At 46.5% G+C, this 19,595-nt stretch overlaps 1 protein-coding gene across 2 annotated transcripts in view; it reads right to left on the reverse strand.

Annotated features, from left to right (window-relative positions):
• DLK2 (delta like non-canonical Notch ligand 2) overlaps nucleotides 1–18,967 on the reverse strand; it is a 35,408-nt gene extending 16,441 nt beyond the window's left edge. The window contains exons 1-2 of one of the 2 annotated variants that reach the window (XM_040351742.1): nucleotides 18,761–18,967; nucleotides 18,471–18,672 (exon numbers count right to left, since the gene is read on the reverse strand). The gene's annotated coding sequence lies outside the window, so the exon portion shown is untranslated. Of the gene's footprint in view, nucleotides 1–16,133; nucleotides 16,223–18,470 lie in introns of both variants that reach the window. The other variant, XM_040351743.1, reaches the window with a different exon arrangement.
• Between the last annotated feature and the right edge of the window lie 628 nt (nucleotides 18,968–19,595).

Here is a 19,595-nt window from a genome sequence, read left to right on the forward strand (position 1 = left end):
CTTTTTTTCTCAGAAAATAGGTGCAGGAACTCAACCACGAACCCGTTCAGATTTCACAAACAGTAGAAGGGTCTTAAAGGGGCATTAAATACCAGGATTGCATTACATAGAGAGTGCAGAGCTCTCACTTGTAAACACAGAAACCAGACTTCTGTGTTTACAAGTGATTGTGGTGAGCAGGCACCAAAGGGTCTGAGCCAGAGGTGGTGGAACTGAGTTCCCCCAAGTTCCCCCTGAAAAAAAGCCCTGCTTCCAGGTTTTCTACCTATACAGTTATAAATCTTATGACTGTTGATTGCCTTTTTATCATCACCTTGACTAGATATGTTTTACTTGAACTTTTTCTCATATTCATGTAATTGGTAATCCTTTTCTTGTGTTCTGTTCTTATGCCGCGTACACACGATCATTTTTCGGCATGAAAAAAAAAAACAACGTTTTTAAAAACGTCATTTAAAATGATCGTGTGTGGGCTTCACATCGTTTTTCGGCTTCTAAAAAAAATGGCAAACAAAAAATTCGAACATGCTGCATTTTTTAACGTCGGTTTTTAAAATGTAGGCCAGGATTCAGAAAGACTTACGATGGGCGTATCTGTAGATACGCCGTCGTAAGTCCGAATCCGCGCCGTCGCAACTTTAAGCATATGCTCAAACTGAGATACACTTAAATGTTGCCAAGATACGACCGGCGTAAGTCTCTTAGACCGTCGTATCTTAACTGCATATTTACGCTGGCCGCTAGGGGCATGTACGCTGATTTACGCCTAGAATATGTAAATCAGCTAGATACGCCTATTCACGAACGTACGCCCGGCCGTCGCAGTACAGATACGCCGTTTACGTAAGGCTTTTTCTGGCGTAAAGTTACCCCAACTATATGAGGCGCAGCCAATGTTAAGTATGGACGTCGGGCCAGCGTTGAATTTTCCGTTGTTTGCGTAAGTCGTTCGCGAATAGGGCTGTGCGTAATTTACGTTCACGTCGAAAGCATTGGCTTTTTGCGGGTTAATTTGGAGCATGCGCACTGGGATACTTTCACGGACGGCGCCTGCGCCATTCGGAAAAAGCGTCATTTACGTGGGGTCACAATAAATTTACATAAAACACGCCCACATCTTCCACATTTGAATTAGGCGGGCTTACGCCGGCCTATTTACGATACGCCGTCGCAACTTTGCTTTGTGAATACTGCACTTGCCTGTCAAAGTTGCGGAGGCGTAACGTAAATAGGATACGTTACGCCCGCAAACAAATACGCGCTCCCTACCTGAATCTACCCTGTAGTTTTTTGGGTTGTAAAAAATGATCGTGTGGGCAAAAACAACGTTTTAAACCCGCGCATGCTCAGAAGCATGTTATGAGACGGGAGCGCTCGTTCTGGTAAAACTAGCGTTCATAATGGAGTAAGCACATTCATCACGCTGTAACAGACAGAAAAGCGCGAATCGTCTTTTACTAACACGAAATCAGCCCAAAGGCAAATAGAACTTCCCCTTTAGAGTGCCGTCGTACGTGTTGTACGTCACCGCGCTTTGTTTATCATTTTTTTAAAACGATGGTGTGTGGGCAACGTCGTTTTTAATGATGAAGTTGGAAAAACTTTGTTTTTTGGACATGCTGAAAAACTACGTTTTTTTTTAATGCCGAAAAATGATCGTGTGTATGCGGCATTACTCTCAATAAAAATATTTTAAAAAAAAAAGAGCGATATTAAAACGCTCATAAAACACTCATGGCATTTTTATTAGTCATTTTTTTTACTAGTAATGACGGCAATCTGTGATTTTTATCGTGACTGCGATATTGCGGCGGACAGATTGGACTTTTTGACACTATTTTGCGACTATTGACATTTACACAGCGATATACAACTATAAAAATGCACTGATTACTGTGTAAATGAAACAGGGGTTAAACACTAGGGGGGGATCAAGGGGTTAAATGTGTCCTAGGGAGTGACTCTAACTGTGGGGGGGATGGGCTACCAGTAACATGACAGTGATCACTGCTCCCGATGACAGGGAGCAGTGGATCTCTGTCCTGTCACTAGGCAGAACAGGGAAATGCCTTGTTTACATCTCCCCGTTCTGCCTCTCTGTGACATGATCATAGGCCGCCGGCGGACATCGAGTTCGTGGGGCCCGCGGGCACGGTCAGGCACGCCGTGCGGCTTTTTATAGGGGACGTACCTGTACGCCCATTTGCCCACCGCTGCCATTGTGCCGACGTATATCGGCGTGCAACAGTCGGCAAGTGGTTAAAAGTAAACAACTGGGAAAAATAAAGTCCTTGAAAAATAATAACTTATTAAATGGCCTAAATACCTATAAACTGCACACTGATCAATATCGGTAATATCGGTGAGTTTCTGACTGATACCGATTATTTGAAAATTTGCGAATATCGGCCCTAATAATCGGCTGCTCCGATAATTGTTGATCCCTAATGTACTGTATACATAATAAATATGGATACAGGAAGGTGTAGTATAGAGGGGAAGTTAGGATGTATATAAAAGTAAATACAGATACATAGGTGTGCAATACGGGTGGAGCAGTTCAGGTGTATACTTAGTAAATATAGATATACAGTTCAATATGAAGGGGCCAGTATGGAGGGGGTGATCATGTAAATATTCAGATGTAGAGTATAAAGAGGGCAGGTCAGGTGTATTTATCAGTAAATATACATGGGGCAGATCCACAAAGCGAGTACGCCGGCGTATCTACTGATACGCCGGCGTACTTTCAAATTACCCGCGTCGTATCTTTAGTTTGAATCCTCAAACCAAAGATACGACGGCATCTGGGTTCGATCCAACAGGCGTACGGCTTTGTGCGCCTTCGGATCTTAGATGCAATACTTCGGCGTCCGCTGGGTGGCGTTCTCGTCGTTTTCCGCGTCGTTTATGCAAATTAGCTACTCCCGACGATCCACGAACGTACGCGCGGCCGACGCATTCTCTTACGTCGTCTCTAGTCGGCTTTTTCCGGCGTATAGTTAAAGCTGGCATTTTGCGGCGTATAGATAGACTTGCCATGTTATGGCTGTCGTTCCCGCGTCGAAATTTGAATTGTTTTTTTTTCTTGCGTAAGTCGTCCGTGAATCGGGGTGGACGTAACTCACGTCCAAGTTAAAAAAATGACGTCCTAGCGACGTCATTTAGCGCAATGCACGGCGGGAAATTTCGGGACGACGCATGCGCAGTTCATTCGGCGCGGGGACGCGCTTCATTTAAATGACACCCGCCCCCTAATCGCCGATTTGAATTCCGCCGCCAGAAATACACTACGCCGCCGTAACTTACGGCGCGAAATCGTTGAGGATTCGAAATTCCGCCAGGTAAGGTACGGCGGCGTAGCGTATCTCTGATACGCTGCGCGGATCTAATTCTCTCTGGATCTGGCCCACTGTATGTGTGCAGTATGGAGAGGGAAGTTCAGGTGTGTATACTGGTAAATATACAGATGTGCAATATGGTGGGGAGAGCTCACCTGTATATTTAAAAATATATACACCTGACCCCCCCCCTCCATACTGTACACTTGGATATAAAGGTAAATATAGTACATGGTATGGAGCGGGGAGGTCAGGTGTATGTATACAGTAGGTAAATATTAAATATTCAGGTGTACAGTATAGAGGGGCCAGGTCAGGTTTATATATTTGTTAAAGCGGGGGTTCGCCCTGTTAAAAAAAAAAAAAAGTTTTTTTTTATTAGACAATTAAATTCGGCATCGTAGCGCGAGCTACGGTATGCCGGTCTTACATTTTTTATGCCCGTACTCACCGTGCTATCGTTGATTGATTGAAGAATCCGGGGAATGGGCGTTCCTATGGTGAGAGAAGGTGATTGACGGCCGGCCCTGGCACGTCACGCTTCTCCGGAAATAGCCGAAATAGGCTTGGCTATTCACGGCGCCTGCGCATAGCCTGTGCGCAGGCGCTGTGAATAGCCGAGACCTACTCCGGCTGTCTTCGGGGAGCGTGACGTGCCAGAGCCGGCCGTCAATCATCCTCCCTCTCCATAGGCACGCCCATTCCCCGCGGGAGTCGGATTCTTCAATCAACAATAGCACAGTGAGTACGGGGATTAAAAATTTAAAACCGGCATACCGTAGCTCGCGCTACGATGCCGAAAGTAATGGAATAATGGGGTGAAGGAGGGTGAACTACCGCTTTAAATATATAGGTGTGTAGTATGGAGAGGGCAGGTCAAGTGTGTATATATATATATATATATATATATATATATATATATACACACTGCTCAAAAAATTAAAGGAACACTTTGAAAACATATCAGATCTCAACGGGCAAAAATCTCATGCTGGATATCTATACTGGTATGGACTGGGTAATATGTTGGGATCTATACTGGTATGAACTGGGTAATGTGTTGGGATCTATACTGATATGGACTGGGTAATATGTTGGGATCTATACTGGTATGAACTGGGTAATGTGTTGGGATCTATACTGGTATGGACTGGGTAATGTGTTGGGATCTATACTAGTATGGACTGGGTAATGTGTTGGGATCTATACTGGTATGGACTGGGTAATGTGTTGGGATCTATACTGGTATGGACTGGGCAATGTGTTGGGATCTATACTGATATGGACTGGGTAATGTGTTGGGATCTATACTGATATGGACTGGGTAATATGTTGGGATCTATACTGGTATGAACTGGGTAATGTGTTGGGATCTATACTGGTATGGACTGGGTAATGTGTTGGGATCTATACTGATATGGACTGTGTAATGTGTTGGGATCTATACCGATATGGACTGGGTAATGTGTTGGGATCTATACCGATATGGACTGGGTAATGTGGTGGGATCTATACTGGTATGGACTGGGTAATGTGTTGGGATCTATACTGATATGGACTGGGTAATGTGTTGGGATCTATACTGGTATGGACTGGGTAATGTGTTGGGATCTATACTGGTATGGACTGGGTAATGTGTTGGGATCTATACTGGTATGGACTGGGTAATGTGTTGGGATCTATACTGGCATGAACTGGGTAATGTGTTGGGATCTATACTGGTATGGACTGGGAATGTGTTGGGATCTATACTGATATGGACTGGGTAATGTGTTGGGATTTATACTGATATGGACTGGGTAATGTGTTGGGATCTATACTGGTATGGACTGGGTAATGTGTTGGGATCTTTACTGGTATTAACTGGGTAATGTGTCGGGATCTATACTGGTATCGACTGGGTAATGTGTTGGGATCTATACTGGTATGGACTGGGTAATGTGTTGGGATTTATACTGGTATGGACTGGGTAATGTGTTGGGATCTTTACTGGTATTAACTGGGTAATGTGTCGGGATCTATACTGGTATCGACTGGGTAATGTGTTGGGATCTATACTGGTATGGACTGGGTAATGTGTTGGGATCTATACTGGTATGGACTGGGTAATGTGTTGGGATCTATACTGGTATGGACTGGGTAATGTGTTGGGATCTATACTGGTATGGACTGGGTAATGTGTTGGGATCTATACTGATATGGACTGGGTAATGTGTTGGGATCTATACTGGTATGGACGGGGTAATGTGTTAGGAATGAAAGGATGGCACATCGTTTGATGGAAATGAAAATTATCCACCTACAGAGGGCTGAATTCAAAGACACCCCGAAAATCAAAGTGAAAAAATTATGCAGCAAGCTCGTCCATTTTGCTGAAATTTCATTGCAGCAACTCAAAATGCTCCTCAGTAGTTTGTATGGCCCCCAAGTGCTTGTATGCATGCCTGACAACATCAGGGCATGCCCCTAATGAGACGACGGATGGTGTCCTGGGATCTTTCTGGAGGGATTGTGCCGTCAAACGTGGGTTTTGAATTGCTTTTCTCACAATCCTGCGAGCTGTTCTGTCTGATATTTTTCTTGGTCTTCCAGATCTTGCTTTAACTTCCACTGTTCCTGATGACTGCCATTTCTTAATTACATTCCGAACAGAGGATATTGACATCTGAAAAAGCTTTGCTATCTTCTTATAGCTTCTCCAGCTTTGTGAGCGTCAACTATTTTCACTTTCAGTTTTCTAGACAACTGCTTAGAAGAACCCATGGTGCTGATTGTTGGGGGAGGGTCAGATGAGTCTGGGCATTTAAAACCTTTGAGATTGACATCACCTGGTCTTCCCAGACGATGATTGAGAACAATCCATGACACTGGCAGGTCTCAGCTTTGCAAAGGGGACAGTGCATGCTAGAAATTCTGCAGGGTGTATATATAGGTAAATATACAGGTGTACAGGATGAATAGGGTAGGTCAGGTGTGTATATATAGGTGAATATACAGGTGTACAGTATGAAGGGGCGGGTCAGGTGTGTATATATAGGTAAATATACAGGTGTACAGGATGAATGGGACTGGTCAGGTGTATATATAGGTAAATAATACAGGTGTACAGTACGAAGGGGGTAGGTCAGGTGTATATATAGGTGAATATACAGGTGTACAGTATGAAGGGGGCAGGTCAGGTGTATATATAGGTGAATATACAGGTGTACAGGATGAAGGGGTCAGGTGTATATATATATATATATATATATATATGTAAATATACAGGTGTACAGGATAAATGGGGTAGGTCAGGTGTATATATAGGTGAATATACAGGTGTACAGGATGAAGGGGAAGGTCAGGTGTATATATAGGTGAATATACAGGTGTACAGTATGAAGGGGGCAGGTCAGGTGTATATATAGGTGAATATACAGGTGTACAGTATGAAGGGGGCAGGTCAGGTGTATATATAGGTGAATATACAGGTGTACAGGATGAATGGGACAGGTCAGGTGTATATATAGGTGAATATACAGGTGTACAGTATGAAGGGGGCAGGTCAGGTGTATATATAGGTGAATATACAGTATGAAGGGGGCAGGTCGGGTGTATATATAGGTGAATATACAGGTGTACAGTATGAAGGGGACAGGTCAGGTGTATATATAGGTAAATATACAGGTGTACAGGATGAATAGGGTAGGTCAGGTGTATATATAGGTGAATATACAGGTGTACAGTATGAAGGGGGTAGGTCAGGTGTATATATATATATATATATATATATATATATATATATATATATATATATATATATATATATATATGTAAATATACAGGTGTACAGGATGAATGGGGTAGGTCAGGTGTATATATAGGTGAATATACAGGTGTACAGTATGAAGGGGGCAGGTCAGGTGTATGTATAGGTGAATATACAGGTGTACAGTATGAAGGGGGCAGGTCAGGTGTATATATAGGTGAATATACAGGTGTACAGGATGAAGGGGGCAGGTCAGGTGTATATATAGGTGAATATACAGGTGTACAGGATGAATGGGACAGGTCAGGTGTATATATAAGTAAATATACAGGTGTACAGTATGAAGGGGGCAGGTCAGGTGTATATATAGGTGAATATACAGGTGTACAGGATGAAGGGGGCAGGTCAGGTGTATATATAGGTGAATATACAGGTGTACAGGACGAATAGGGTAGGTCAGGTGTATATATAGGTGAATATACAGGTGTACAGGATGAATGGGACAGGTCAGGTGTATATATAAGTAAATATACAGGTGTACAGTATGAAGGAGGTAGGTCAGGTGTATATATATGTAAATATACAGGTGTACAGGATGAAGGGGGCAGGTCAGGTGTGTATATATAGGTGAATATACAGGTGTACAGTATGAAGGGGGCAGGTCAGGTGTATATATAGGTGTAGAGGATGAGTGGGGCAGGTCAGGTGTATATATAGGTAAATATACAGGTGTACAGTATGAAGGGGGTAGGTCAGGTGTATATATAGGTGAATATACAGGATGAAGGGGACAGGTCAGGTGTGTGTATATTAATACATCTATAGGTGTGTAGTATGAAGAGGTCAGGACAGGTAAGTGTGCAGTATCTGGGATATCGGAGGAAAAGGACCAATATAATCGTCTTCTCTTCCCGGCTGACATTGTTGCACGGAGGGAGGACAGATTTTGGCTCATAGTTTGGCAGATTGAGGAAGGACAAATATGAATGTGTTCTCTTCATCTCGTCTGTCAGCAGGCGCTGTGAGAACGTTGTTTGGGATTCCCATCCGGCTCGCAGTGGGATTCCCTCACACACATACCTGGACATTGTAATGACACATTATCTCAGCTCAGGTCAGTTCCCCGGGGAGGACAGAAGCTGACGTCTGTCTGTGACTGCTGACAGCAGATGCTAACTGACCATTATATGATGACAGAAGAGGAGGCCTATTATGTGGGGACACAGCACACAGACGCCAGTGGGGAGGAAGGAGACTCACCGACAACCTCATAAATGGGGAGAGCCATGAATGGAGGGAAGCATGGCCGGGGGTCACCATGTATGAGACGTGCGGTCACAAGGGATGCCGTCCTTAGGGGGGACACCTGCAACGAGCAGGGCTCTCTGATCCCTCCTGTATTGTATTGTGACTGTACTGTCTTCCCTGATGTTGTAAAGCGCTGCGCAAACTGTTGGCGCCATATAAATCCTGTATAATAATAATAACTGGATTACTACCTACTAAAATACACATTGGGCCTATAAATATCTTCTGTGGTATTCAGTTGGGGTACCTGTTCCTACCTTCTCATAAATTCTGATTTATCATATACAATAACATGGGCCCTGCCGAGGGGGTACATAAGGAGAGACAGAGGAGAGTCAGTGAAAGACAGAGGAGAGTCAGTGAGGGAAACAGAGGAGAGTCAGTGAAAGAAACAGGGGAGAGTCAGTGAGAGAGACAGAGGAGAGTCAGTGAGAGAGACAGAGGAGAGTCAGTGAGAGAGACAGAGGAGAGTCGGTGAGAGAGACAGAGGAGAGTCGGTGAAAGACAGAGGAGAGTCAGTGAGAGAGACAAAGGAGAGTCAGTGAGAGAGACAGAGGAGAGTCAGTGAGAGAGACAGAGGAGAGTCAGTGAGAGAGACAGAGGAGAGTCGGTGAGAGAAACAGAGGAGAGTCAGTAAGAGAGACAGAGGAGAGTCAGTGAGAGAGACAGAGGAGAGTCAGTGAGAGAGACAGAGGAGAGTCAGTGAGAGAGACAGAGGAGAGTCAGTGAGAGAGACAGAGGAGAGTCAGTGAGAGAAACAGAGGAGAGTCAGTAAGAGAGACAGAGGAGAGTCAGTGAAAGACAGAGGAGAGTCAGTGAGAGAGACAGAGGAGAGTCAGTGAGAGAAACAGAGGAGAGTCAGTGAAAGACAGAGGAGAGTCAGTGAGAGAGACAGAGGAGAGTCAGTAAGAGAGACAGAGGAGAGTCAGTGAAAGACAGAGGAGAGTCAGTGAAAGACAGAGGAGAGTCAGTGAGAGAGACAGAGGAGAGTCAGTAAGAGAAACAGAGGAGAGTCAGTAAGAGAGACAGAGGAGAGTCAGTAAGAGAGACAGAGGAGAGTCAGTGAGAGAGACAGAGGAGAGTCAGTGAGAGAGACAGAGGAGAGTCAGTGAGAGAGACAGAGGAGAGTCAGTGAGAGAGACAGAGGAGAGTCAGTGAGAGAGACAGAGGAGAGTCAGTGAGAGAGACAGAGGAGAGTCAGTGAGAGAGACAGAGGAGAGTCAGTGAGAGAGACAGAGGAGAGTCAGTGAGAGAGACAGAGGAGAGTCAGTGAAAGACAGAGGAGAGTCAGTGAGAGAAACAGAGGAGAGTCAGTGAAAGACAGAGGAGAGTCAGTGAAAGACAGAGGAGAGTCAGTGAGGGAAACAGAGGAGAGTCAGTGAGAGAGACAGAGGAGAGTCAGTGAGAGAGACAGAGGAGAGTCAGTGAGAGAGACAGAGGAGAGTCAGTGAGAGAGACAGAGGAGAGTCAGTGAGAGAGACAGAGGAGAGTCAGTGAGAGAGACAGAGGAGAGTCAGTGAGAGAGACAGAGGAGAGTCAGTGAGAGAGACAGAGGAGAGTCAGTGAGAGAGACAGAGGAGAGTCAGTGAAAGACAGAGGAGAGTCAGTGAAAGACAGAGGAGAGTCAGTGAAAGACAGAGGAGAGTCAGTGAAAGACAGAGGAGAGTCAGTAAGAGAAACAGAGGAGAGTCAGTGAGAGAGACGGAGAGAGACAGAAGAGTGTCAGTGAGAGAGACAGAGGAGAGTCAGTGAGAGAAACAGAGGAGAGTCAGTGAAGAGACAGAGGAGAGTCAGTGAAGAGACAGAGGAGAGTCAGTGAAAGACAGAGGAGAGTCAGTGAGAGAGACAGAGGAGAGTCAGTAAGACAGAGGAGTGTCAGTGAGAAAGACAGGAGAGTCAGTAAGAGAGACAGAGGAGAGTCAGTGAGAGAGACAGAGGAGAGTCAGTGAGAGAGACAGAGGAAAGTCGGTGAGAGAGACAGAGGAGAGTCGGTGAGAGAGACAGAGGAGAGTCGGTGAGAGAGACAGAGGAGAGTCGGTGAGAGAGACAGAGGAGAGTCGGTGAGAGAGACAGAGGAGAGTCGGTGAGAGAGACAGAGGAGAGTCGGTGAGAGAGACAGAGGAGAGTCAGTGAGAGAGACAGAGGAGAGTCAGTGAGAGAGACAGAGGAAAGTCAGTGAGAGAGACAGAGGAAAGTCGGTGAGAGAGACAGAGGAGAGTCGGTGAGAGAGACAGAGGAGAGTCGGTGAGAGAGACAGAGGAGAGTCGGTGAGAGAGACAGAGGAGAGTCGGTGAGAGAGACAGAGGAGAGTCGGTGAGAGAGACAGAGGAGAGTCGGTGAGAGAGACAGAGGAGAGTCGGTGAGAGAGACAGAGGAGAGTCAGTGAGAGAGACAGAGGAGAGTCAGTGAGAGAGACAGAGGAGAGTCAGTGAGAGAGACAGAGGAGAGTCAGTGAGAGAGACAGAGGAGAGTCAGTAAGAGAGACAGAGGAGAGTCAGTAAGAGAGACAGAGGAGAGTCAGTACGAGAGACAGAGGAGAGTCAGTACGAGAGACAGAGGAGAGTCAGTACGAGAGACAGAGGAGAGTCAGTGAGAGAGACAGAGGAGAGTCAGTGAGAGAGACAGAGGAGAGTCAGTGAAAGACAAAGGAGAGTCAGTGAAAGACAGAGGAGAGTCGGTGAGAGAGACAGAGGAGAGTCGGTGAGAGAGACAGAGGAGAGACAGGGAGAGAGACAGAGGAGAGTCAGTGAGAGAGACAGAGGAGAGTCAGTGAAAGACAAAGGAGAGTCAGTGAAAGACAGAGGAGAGTCGGTGAGAGAGACAGAGGAGAGTCGGTGAGAGAGACAGAGGAGAGACAGGGAGAGAGACAGAGGAGAGTCAGTGAGAGAGACAGAGGAGAGTCGGTGAGAGAGACAGAGGAGAGTCAGTGAGAGAGACTGAGGAGGGACAGAAAACTGGAAAAACAGAGGAGAGACAAGGAGAGAGACAGAGGGGAGATAGATAATGAGAGAGACAGAAGTGGAGAGATAGAGGAGAGACAGAGGGGAAATAAAGAAGGACAGAGACAGAGGAGAGAGATAGAGGGGACATAGAGAAGGAGAGAGACAAAAGGGGAGAGGCAGAGGAGACATGGAGAGAGACAGAGGTGGGGTAAAAAAGGAGAGAGACAGGGAGAGAGACAAAGGAGAAACAGAGAGGAGAGGAAGAAGAAGAGAGACAAAAGTGGAGAGACAGAGGGGACATAGAGAAGGAGAGGGACAAAAGGGGAAACACAGAGGGGAGACAAGCAGAGATACAGAGGGAAGATAGAGAAGGAGAGAGACAAAAGGGGAGAGACAGGGAGAGAGATAGAGGAGAGAGACAGAGGGGAGATAAAGAAGGAAAGAGACAAAGGGGGAGAGACAGAGGGGAAATAAATAAAGAGAGATACAAAAAGGGGAGAGAGAGGGGGGAGATAAAGACGGAGAGACACAAAAATGGCAAAGACAGAGGGGAGATAAAAAAGGAGAGAGACAAAGGGGAGATACAGGGAGAGATAAAGATGGAGAGAGACAAAAGGGGAGAGACAGGGAGAGAGATAGAGAGAGACAGAGGGGAGATAGAGGAGAGATACAAAAAGGGAAACAGAGACAGGTGGGAGATAGGAAAGGAGAGAGAGAGAGACGACAAATAAAGGGACAGGGGGTAGACAGAGAGTGGGGCAGAGACAAATAGAAAGAAAGAGAGATAATAGAAAAGAGAAAAAAATGGAGAGGATATACAAACAGATGGGAGATAGAGGGAGAGATAGAGAGAGAGAGAGGAGACAGAGAGGAGATAGAGAGAGAGAGAGAGAGAGAGAGAGAGAGAGAGGAGACAGAGAGGAGATAGGGAGAGAGAAGGTACAGAGCTACAGAAAAAAAGACAATAGGAAGATTGGGTGGGACAGACAGAAGGTATAGAGTCAGGAGAGAGAGATGGGAGATAAAAAAACAGGAGATATAAGGAGGAGATAGAGAAGAAGGAGGAAGATATAAAGTGAGATAGAGAAGAAGAAGGAGGAAGATATAAAGTGAGATAGAGAAGAAGAGGAAGGAGAGATATAGAGACAGGAGGGAGATAAGGGGGACAGAAGAAGGGTAAAGGGAGACAAGGGGGAGATAGGGAAGAATTCAAAGGAGTGATAAAGGGAGAAAGAGGAGATATAAGAGGAGACAGTAGAGCATTATATAGAGAAAGACAGAAGATAGAAAAGGAGACAAGGGGAGACAAAGCGAGACAGAGAAGAAATTGAGAGGGAGATAGATAGGGAAACAGGGGGGGGGGGGGAGAGATAGAAGGAAGAAAGAGAAGAGACAGAGTGGATATATTGTGAGAAAGACAGAGAGAGACAAGAGAATTAGAGGGGGGCAGAGAGAGCAAGATAAGCTGGGGAGAGATAGAAAGAGAGGCACAGGGGAGAAAGAGACAGACAAGGGAAAGAGAGAGAGAGAGGGGGGATAGAGAAGGAAAAACAGAGGGCATAAAAAGAGACAAGGGGGATAGACAGAGGAGATAAAGGAAGGGAGACAGATAGGAGCTAGGAGAGGAATGACAGAAGGGAAATAGATTGAGAAAGAAAGAGAGAGAGAAAGACAGAGCGGAAGATTAAGGGGGGATAGAGAGGGAAATAAGAGGAGACAGGCAAGACAGAGAGACAGAGGAGAGACAGAGAAGAAGTAAGGGATATAAACAGAGACATAGGGAGAAAAGAGGCGGACACTGGGGAGAGACAGAGAGGTGAGAGGTGGGGGGGTGAAATAGAGAGATAGGAAGAGGGAGATAGAGAAAAGCAGACAAATGGGAGCACAGAGACAGAGAAGAAATAGAAGGCGGGATAGGGAAACAGAGGTAGAGAGACAGAGGGGAGATAGAAAGGGAGACAGAGGGAAAATATAAAAAGAAAGAGACACAGGGGAGATAGAGAGAGAGACACTTGGGGGGGGGGAGAGACACGGGGGGGGATAGGGAGAGAGACAGGGGAGATAGCGAGAGAGACACAGGGGAGATAGCGAGAGAGACACAGGGGAGATAGCGAGAGAGACACAGGGGAGATAGCGAGAGAGACACAGGGGGGATAGGGAGAGAGACACAGGGGGGATAGGGAGAGAGACACAGGGGGGATAGGGAGAGAGACACAGGGGGGATAGGGAGAGAGACACAGGGGAGATAGCGAGAGAGACACAGGGGAGATAGCGAGAGAGACACAGGGGAGATAGCGAGAGAGACACAGGGGAGATAGCGAGAGAGACACAGGGGGAATAGAAAGAGAGACACAGGAGAGATAGGGAGAGAGACACAGGGGGAATGAAAAGAGAGACACAGGGGGAATAGAAAGAGAGACACAGGAGAGATAGGGAGAGAGACACTGGGGGAATAGAAAGAGAGAAACAGGGGGAATAGAATGAGAGACACAGGGGGGATAGAGAGAGAGAGAGAGACACAGGGGAGATAGGGAGAGACACACAGGAGAGATAGGGAGAGAGACACAGGGGAGATAGCGAGAGAGACAAAGAAGAGATAGGGAAAGAGACACAGGGGAGATAGGGAGAGAGACACAGGGGAGATAGGGAGAGAGACACAGGGGGGATAGGAAGAGAGACACAGGGGAGATAGCGAGAGAGACACAGGGGAGATAGGGAGAGAGACACAGGGGAGATAGGGAGACACAGGGGGGATAGGGAGAGAGACACAGGGGGGATAGGGAGAGGGACACAGGGGGGATAGGGAGAGAGACACAGGGGGGATAGGGAGAGAGACACAGGGGGGATAGGGAGAGAGACACAGGGGGGATAGGGAGAGAGACACAGGGGGGATAGGGAGAGAGACACAGGGGGGATAGGGAGAGAGACACAGGGGGGATAGGGAGAGAGACACAGGGGAGATAGCGAGAGAGACACAGGAGAAATAGGAAGAGAGACACAGGGGAGATAGGGAGAGAGACACAGGGGGGATAGGGAGAGAGACACAGGGGGGATAGGGAGAGAGACACAGGGGGGATAGGGAGAGAGACATAAGAGTGATAGGGAGAGAGACACAGGGGGGATAGGGATAGAGACACAGGGGGGATAGGGATAAAGACACAGGGGGATAGGGAGAGAGACACAGGGGAGATAGAGAGAGAGACACAGGAGAGATAGGGAGAGAGACACAGGAGAGATAGGGAGAGAGACACAGGGGAGATAGGGAGAGAGACACAGGGGAGATATGGAGAGTGAGACACAGGGGGGATAGGGAGCGAGACACAGGGGAGATAGGGAGAGAGACACAGGGGAGATAGGGAGAGAGACACAGGGGAGATAGGGAGAGAGACACAGGGGAGATAGGGAGAGAGACACAGGGGAGATAGGGAGAGAGACACAGGGGAGATAGGGAGAGAGACACAGGGGGGATAGGGAGAGAGACATAAGAGTGATAGGGAGAGAGACACAGGGGGGATAGGGATAGAGACACAGGAGGGATAGGGATAGAGACACAGGGGGATGGGGAGAGAGACACAGGGGAGATAGGGAGAGAGACACAGGAGAGATAGGGAGAGAGACACAGGGGAGATAGGGAGAGAGACACAGGGGAGATATGGAGAGTGAGACACAGGGGGGATAGGGAGAGAGACACAGGGGAGATAGGGAGAGAGACACAGGGGAGATAGGGAGAGAGACACAGGGGAGATAGGGAGAGAGACACAGGGGAGATAGGGAGAGAGACACAGGGGAGATAGGGAGAGAGACACAGGGGAGATGGGGAGAGAGACACAGGGGAGATAGGGAGAGAGACATAAGAGTGATAGGGAGAGAGACACAGGGGGGATAGGGATAGAGACACAGGAGGGATAGGGATAGAGACACAGGGGGATAGGGAGAGAGACACAGGGGAGATAGGGAGAGAGACACAGGGGAGATAGGGAGAGAGACACAGGGGAGATAGGGAGAGAGACACAGGGGAGATAGGGAGAGAGACACAGGGGAGATAGGGAGAGAGACACAGAAGAGATAGGGAGAGAGACACAGGAGAGATAGGGAGAGAGACACAGGGGAGATATGGAGAGTGAGACACAGGGGGGATAGGGAGAGAGACACAGGGGGGGTAGGGAGAGAGACACAGGGGAGATAGGGAGAGAGACACAGGGGAGATAGGGAGAGAGACACAGGGGAGATAGGGAGAGAGACACAGGGGAGATAGCAAGAGAGACACAGAAGAGATAGGGAGAAAGACACAGAAGAGATAGTGAGAGAGACACAGGGGAGATAGGGAGAGAGACACAGGGGAGATAGGGAGAGAGACACAGGGGGGATAGGGAGAGAGACACAGGGGAGATAGGGGGAGAGATACAGGGGGGATAGGGAGAGAGACACAGGGGAGATAGGGAGAGAGACACACAGGGTGGATAGGGAGAGAGACACAGGGGAGATAGTGATAGAGGGGCAATAGAAATAGGGAAGACAGAGGGGAGAAATAAGGACAGAACGATGTAGAGAAGGGTACCTGTATATTAGAAGGAGGTTGGATGCCCTGTATATTGGAGGAAGGTATTTGTACTTTTTTGAGGTGTGGTGGGGGCATTCTGGTATAGAGGTGCCTGTATATAAGATATTGGTATATATACAGTACACACAGGTGGGGTGGGGGGCTCTCCTGGCATACAGGTGCCTGTATATAGATGATGGTATATATACAAAGACAGGTGGGGGGGCTTTCTGAATGTTCAGGCAGGAAATTACCTTTACTTCCTCTTTATGATTTCGTCTCTAGTCTAATCCAGACAAGCAGGGGCTTCTCTATCCGGCAGCTGGCCAAATTCCTCTGAGTCCTGTGTATTAGGAATCCAGTGACAGTCACATGTGGCCCCCAGCAGAGCGGAGGGGCCCCCGGCCCCAGAAACCTCCTGGATCCCGAATTTATAGAACAAAGATCCCTCTTCACCTCCAGAATTCTGAATCTGGAACAAAATCTCTGAAATTTCTGTCTGCCATCATTCCCGATTCCCAAAATCCAGAGAACTCGCCACAGCCAGGGGATCCACAAGATCCCGAACCTGTATGAGCAGAGAATTTACCATGGCAGATTATCCACTGTGTAATATACAGGGTTCCCTAGATGGGAAATAGAATACAGAGGGATCTGACCCCGGTCTAATGTAATATACAGGGATCTGACCCCAGACTATTATAATGCGGAGGGTTCTGACTTCAGACTGTTATAATACAGAGAGACCTGACCCTAGACTGTTATAATACAGAGAGATCTGACCCCAGACTGTTATAATACAGAGGGTTCTGACTTCAGACTGTTATAATACAGAGAGATCTGACCCCAGACTGTAATACAGAGAGATCTGACCCCAGACTGTAATACAGAGAGATCTGACCCCAGACTATTATAATACAGAGAGATCTGACCCAATACTATTACAATACAGAGGAATCTAACCAGAGACCATTATAATCGAGAAAGATCTGACCCCAGACTAGTATAATACAGAGAGATCTGACCCCAGACTATTATAATACAGGGAGATCTGACCCCAGACTATTATAATACAGAGAGATCTGACCCCAGACTATTATAATACAGGGAGATCTGACCCCAGACTATTATAATACAGAAGGAACTGACCCCAGACTATTATAATACAGAGAGATCTGACCCCAGACTATTATAATACAGAGAGATCTGACCCCAGACTATTATAATACAGGGAGATCTGACCCCAGACTATTATAATACAGATAGATCTGACCCCAGACTATTATAATACAGGGAGATCTGACCCCAGACTATTATAATACAGAGAGATCTGACCCCAGACTGTTATAATACAGAGAGATCTGACCCCCAAATATTATAATATACAGAGATGTGATCCCAGACTTTTTTTTTTTTTTTTAAAACAGAGCGATCTGACGCCAGAGAATTATAATAAAAAAAATGTGACCCCGGGCTATGAAAATGCAGAGCGATCAGACCTCATGCTATTGCAACACGGAGAGATCTGACTCCAGACTATAATATTACAGAGAGAACAGACATCATACTAATATAATACAGAGAGATCTGACCCCAGACTATTATAATACAGAGGGACTAGACATCATACTAATATAATAAATAAAGAAGATGTGACCCCATACTATTAAGACACAAAGAGATTTGACCTTATACTGTTATAATACAGGGAGATCTGACCCCAGATTATTATAATACAGAAAGACCAGACCTCATACCATTATAATACAGGGAGATCTGACCTTAGAACTATTATAATACAGGGAGATCTGACCTTATACTATTATAAAACCGGGTGATCTGACCCCAGACTATTATAATACAGAGATATCTGACCTTATACTATTATAATACAGAGAGATCTGACCTTATACTATTATAATACAGAGATATCTGACCTTATACTATTATAATACAGAGAGATCTGACCTTATACTATTATAAAACCGGGTGATCTGACCCCAGACTATTATAATACAGAGAGATCTGACCCCAGACTATTATAATACAGGGAGATCTGACCTTAGAACTATTATAATACAGGGAGATCTGACCCCAGACTATTATAATACAGAGAGATCTGACCTTATACTATTATAATACAGGGAGATCTGACCCCAGACTATTATAATACAGAGAGATCTGACCCCAGACTATTATAATACAGGGAGATCTGACCCCAGACTATTATAATACAGAGAGATCTGACCCCAGACTATTATAATACAGAGAGATCTCACCCCAGACTATTATAATACAGAGATCTGACCTTATACTATTATAATACAGAGAGATCTGACCGTATACTATTATAATACAGAGAGATCTCACCCCAGACTATTATAATACAGAGAGATCTCACCCCACACTATTATAATACAGAGAGATCTGACCCCAGACTATTATAATACAGGGAGATCTGACCCCAGACTATTATAATACAGAGAGATCTGACCCCAGACTATTATAATACAGAGAGATCTCACCCCAGACTATTATAATACAGAGAGATCTGACCCCAGACTATTATAATACAGGGGGGGAACACTAACCTTAGATGTCGGCGTACATCAATAGCTTATCCGGCGTTTTCTATCCAGAAAAGAAGTCCCTGTGTTTTCCATCCAGACTTCCCAAACAACTTTGTAATCCACTTGGTCTATTTTAATCCAGTGTGACCCAGTAGTCGGCGGGATCCGGCAGCAGGAGCGGGGGTCCCTGTGCCAGGTTTTGGCCCCCTGGTGGGGAAGGTACCTGGAAGAAAGGTGAGCAGAGGGAGCAGTCAGTCCTGATAACAGGAATCTCGGTGCAGGCGTACACTTGTACTGACACACACACACACCTTCCCTTTAATCCCCCAAGCAAAGAACGAAAAAGGCGAAGAGAGGCCGCTACATAAGAACAGTGTCACATGGGGCCAAATGAACCCCCCCAAAAAAAAAAAATGCGTCCAGGCTAGAAGGCCATTGTCATCCAAGGGTGGTCTTCTTAACATATGGAAACAAATGTTTAAGCCTTCTCCCCCCCCCTCCCAGCAGGCTCTCTCCCATGCTCATCCCACAATATCCATCTCAAAGTACATGAGCGCCCCCCCCCCCCCCCCCGCTCACCCCCAGCCCAGTGTAACAGGATCTATCTATTGTTCCCTATATTTGACAGGAGATCAGAGAGTGCGTGTGTGTGTGGGGAGGAGGGTGGCGTGCGCCTGTGTTTGGCTAGTGCCTCATTCTCCACATGCCCAGGATTTCTCAGGAATAACTGGCCGCAGAGCTTGCAGGAAAATGGTGGGATGCAGCGCCCTGATCCAGAATTAACGTCCCCCCCCCACCATTGCGGCTGCTCTAATCCTCGTGATTTCTGGAATCCCCCAGGGGAAAGAGTAAATAGATAGGTCAAGGGTGACATGAGAGGCCACATAATACTGAGTCTACTGCTGCGACTCTATCATATTAAAGATGGGGCGGACATTTTTTTTTTTTTTTTTGGTGCCAACCTTGTTTTGGAAAAGTGTTACCAGAAGGGGGGGTTATAGGGTCACCCGCTGCGAGCTCTAGAATTCCCTTTAACTCGTCTCTAACTATGCTGGGAATGGAAACTGCTCACTTGTGACAGAAAGGGTGACAAATGAATGCCACGTGGGGGCTCATTAGAGTAGTTCAGACAGTTAACTGCCTACC

The sequence above is a fragment of the Rana temporaria genome, chromosome 4 (genome assembly GCF_905171775.1).
Source record: "Rana temporaria chromosome 4, aRanTem1.1, whole genome shotgun sequence".
Classification (NCBI taxonomy): Eukaryota; Metazoa; Chordata; class Amphibia; order Anura; family Ranidae; genus Rana; species Rana temporaria.